The sequence below is a fragment of the Elaeis guineensis genome, chromosome 3 (assembly GCF_000442705.2).
Source record: "Elaeis guineensis isolate ETL-2024a chromosome 3, EG11, whole genome shotgun sequence".
Classification (NCBI taxonomy): domain Eukaryota; kingdom Viridiplantae; phylum Streptophyta; class Magnoliopsida; order Arecales; family Arecaceae; genus Elaeis; species Elaeis guineensis.
In genome coordinates this window covers 115,017,585-115,022,011 of record NC_025995.2, presented here as the reverse complement: position 1 = coordinate 115,022,011, position 4,427 = coordinate 115,017,585, and the positions used below count along the sequence as shown (strand labels likewise).

At 37.6% G+C, this 4,427-nt stretch overlaps 1 non-coding gene across 1 annotated transcript; it reads left to right on the top strand.

Moving 5' to 3' along the window:
* The first annotated feature begins 2,960 nt into the window (after positions 1–2,960).
* On the top strand, positions 2,961–3,068 carry LOC140856786 (small nucleolar RNA R71). Its single transcript, XR_012140388.1, has one exon. It is a non-coding gene; the product is annotated as a small nucleolar RNA R71 (small nucleolar RNA).
* Positions 3,069–4,427: the final 1,359 nt, after the last annotated feature.

Below are 4,427 nucleotides of genomic sequence, written 5' to 3'. Positions count from 1 at the left end.
AAGGATTCCAAGCACTCATGAGTAAATTCAAATTTGGTATCCTTTGCCAAAAGATTAGTCAGTGGACGTGCTACTTTGCTAAAGTTGGCAATAAACCTTCTATAGAATCCAGCATGACCTAAAAATGAACGTATTTCTTTCACAGATTTAGGTGGTGGAAGACTTGCAATTAGATCTATTTTGGCCTTGTCCACTTCAATCCCCTTTTTAGAAATGACATGGCCAAGAACTATTCCCTGTTTGACCATAAACTGACATTTTTCCCAGTTGAGAACTACGTGCTTCTCCTTACATCGTTCTAGAACTAATTGCAGGTGATTCAGACACTCGGAGAAGGTTAGGCCAAAAACAGAAAAGTCATCCATAAAAATTTCTAGAAATCGTTCTATCATATCTGAAAACATGCTGATCATGCATCTCTGAAAGGTTGCCGGTGCATTACAAAGTCCAAAGGGCATTCGTCTATAGGCAAAAGTACCAAATGGACAGGTGAATGTAGTCTTTTCTTGATCTTCAGCGGCTATAGGGATCTGGTTGTAACCGGAGTATCCATCAAGAAAACAGTAAAACTCTTGTCCGGCTAGTCTTTCCAACATTTGATCAATAAATGGCAAAGGAAAGTGATCTTTCCTTGTCGCAGCATTCAACTTTCTATAGTCTATACAGACCCTCCATCCCGTTTGGGTCCTAGTTGGAATAAGTTCGTTTGCATCATTTTAGACCACTGTTACCCCAGATTTCTTGGGTACTACTTGAACTGGGCTTACCCAAGAGCTATCAGAAATAGGATAAATTATTCTACTATCTAGGAGTTTCAGAATCTTCTTTTTAACTACATCCTTCATAACTGGATTAAGCCTTCTTTGGGCTTCTCTTGTTGGTTTAGCCTCTTCCTCTAAGTATATTCTATGTTGAACTATAGAAGGGCTTATTCCTTTGATATCTGCTATGGTCCAACCTATTGCCTCTTGATTTGCTTTTAGAACTGACAATAACTCCTCCTCTTGCTTGGGATCTAGGTCTGATGCAATAATTACAGGCAAAGTTTCTTTGGGTCCTAGATATGCATACTTGAGATGTTCTGGGAGGGGCTTCAGTTCTAAAATGGGTGCTTCCTCTATCGATGGTTTAGGTGATGAGTTCACCATCTCAATGGTTGGTTCAGTAGGAAGTGTCGATTCCTGATTAATCTGATTTTCTTTAAGTATTTCATTGACATCCTCAGACTCATGGATTAACCAGGGGTTAGACTCTAGGTCGACTTCATCATCACTAATGTCAATGGATTCATAAATACCATCTTGGACTATATTGACATCAGCATGAGAAGAGGATTCCTGTTCTAAGTTAAAAACATTAAGCTCAATGGTCATATTCCCAAAGGATAACTTCATTAGACCATTTCGACAATTGATTTCAGCATTGGCCGTAGCTAAGAATGGTCTTCCTAAAATGACAGATATATGTCCTTTAGGATTCGCAACTGGCTCAGTCTCTAAAACAATAAAATCTACAGGGAAAATAAAATTTTCAACCTTTATCAGAACATCCTCGACCATTCCCTTAGGGATCCTGAGAGATCTATCGGCTAACTGTAATGTGATCCCAGTAGGTTGAAGTTTTTCTAATCCTAGTTGTTCATACACCGAATATGGAAGGATATTCACACTAGCTCCTAGATCTAGCAAGGCCTTTTTTATATTGGTTTCTCCAATAACACAAAAAATTGTTGGAGCTCCAGGGTCCTTATATTTAATTGGCACATGGCTAGATAGGTATGAACTGACACTTGCAGCCAAAAATGCTTTCTTTGGTACATTAGTGGTCCTTTTCCTAGTGCAAAGATCTTTTAAAAATTTGGCATAAGTTGGAACCTGATGGATTATATCTAAAAGAGGAATATTAACTTGGACTTGTTTAAATACCTCAAAATTTTGTCTAAATGTTCAGATTTATTGGATTTCAGTCTGTTTGGAAAAGGAGCTCTAAGACTTTTAAGTACTGGACTAGGTGAATTTTTAGTTTCTGGTGCTTGAGGTTGAAAGGTAGTAGTTATAGAAGGTGACTCGGCAGATGAGTCATCTATATCATCAAGTGCAACTACCTTATTGTCTATTTGTTTTCTTGATCTTAAGGTATGAATGGCATTTACACCATTAACTGGGTTTCCTTGTTGGGGTCGTGGACCATTTTGGTTCCTAGGATTTGGCTCAGGTTGGCTAGGAAACCTATCATGTTCTCGTTCACTAATGGTCGAAGCCAGCTGACTTACTTGCATTTCCAGACGGGCTATAGCTTGGGTGTTATTATTTATGAGTTGACCCGTGGTTTGCATAAAGCTGGTATGTGTTTTCATCATGGCTTCTAGGTTTTTCTCTAAAGAGGTAATTTTCTTGTCATTATCATGAAAGCCTGACGGGTTGTTCATTACTGGGTTGGACCTTAGATTTTGCTGATTGAAATTTGGATTGCCTACATTAGGATTCTGGGACCATGAGAAATTCGGGTGATTCCTCCAACCTGGGTTATATGTGGGTGCATAAGGATTGTTCAATGGTCCTTGATAGGTGGCATTCACCTGTGCACACTCATTCGAGTAGGAACATTCTTCTAAGACATGGTCTGGTGCATTGCACCCTTTACACATGGGTGCAGATATTTGATTTACATTGGTTGGTCTCTGTAATTCTAAGGCTTCCAATCTACGTGTTAAGGTTGCAATCTTGGCCTCTGATGCTAGGGTTGGTTGAATTTGATGCATTCCTCCTCTTGAAGGTGTAGCTTTATCAGGTTCCCTAGTTGTTTCCCACTGTAAATTTTTCTCGGCTAGGACTTCTAAGAATTGCCAAGCTTCAGTAGTTTCTTTGTCCATAAATTGGCCTTGGCACATGGACTCTAGCATGGTTCTTGAGTTTGAATCTAATCCCTCATAGATGATCTGGCATAGTCTTCAAGTTTCTATTCCATGGTGTGGGCATTGGGTCAAAAGATTCTTGAAACGATCGAAGTACTTCCAAAATGATTCACCAGCTAGTTTGGTAAAATTGATTTATTTCATTCCTAATCCTAGCTGTTTTATGATGGGGGAAATACTTTTTTAAAAATGTTCTCACAAAGCCCTCCCAGGTAGTGACAGAATAGTTTGGCAGATTATAAAGCCACTTCTTAGCATTGTCCTTAAGGGCAAAGTTGATTAATCTAAGTTTGACCTCATCCTCTGTTAATTGTAGTTTCATGGTTGCACATACCTCCTCAAATTCTCTAATAAATATATAAGCATCTTCTAATCCTGTGAATTTTGGAAGCATATTTATGATTTGAGGTTTGATTTCAAAATTGTTAGCTGTGGGTTGTGGCAACCTGATACAAGATGGTTGGATGGAGCCAACTGGATAACACAATCCTTAAGGGTCATGGGTTGGATTGGTTCAGCCATTGGAACAACAGGAATTGACTCAATTCTAACTAGACGACCCGACACTCTTCTCCACACACGAGGTGTACGGTTCTCGATGTTTATACAATTTTTTTTTTTATAAAATTTTATGTATAAGGAAAAGAAAGAAAAGAGAAAAAGTTCTAAAGAGAAGATCCTAAGGAGTCCTAAATCTAAAGAAAAGTAACCAAATTAATTTAAATTTTAAATTTTTTTTTTTTTCAAACAAGTGAATCAATAAATTAAACTCAATCTATCCTAGGGTTAACCTAAATCTAGACAGCTCCTAACTGTTCCAAGATGACCCTTCAAACCTTCCAAGTGGAGATTGATCAACTAGTTGGCCAGGTAAGTATAAGAGGTGGGAGGTTCACTCATCGTTGCCTTTCTAGACACCAACGAGTTGGCCAAGCCAGCAACTGAACCAATTTAACAAACCACCCTCAGGGACTTGCCTAGACACCAACTAATCAAACAACTCAAACTTGGTAAACTCTTAGGGTTCCTTGTCCTATTGAGCTCGAATTCCTTAAGGTTGACGTCTAATTGATTTTAAGATTAAAGGTCTAGGTAATGCAATATGATGGAGATGGTTTTTTGGGCTAAGGAAGGGTAATGAAATCCCCACCTTATCTTGTTAATGGGTTGATGCCCTTAGATTAATTATGAAATGCAAATGCAAATAAACAAGATGACCAAGAATGTAAAAGATTTTAATTTAGAAATTTTTTTTTTTATCTTGATATTTTACTTCACGATTATGAAATGTCTTTTGTTTTGTTTTTTTTTTTTATGATTAAGTAATTCAAATGATTAGGTCTAAAGGAAAAGTAATTAACTAAAATAATAAAAGAGAAATTAGAAGCGTACCTGAGTTTTCAGCAATCACCAACTAAATATAGAAACCTAAAGGAAAAAGAAAGAGAGTTATAAAGCACGAAGAACAAATATTTGAAAATAATTTAAAACGCCAAATCCCCGGCAACGGCGC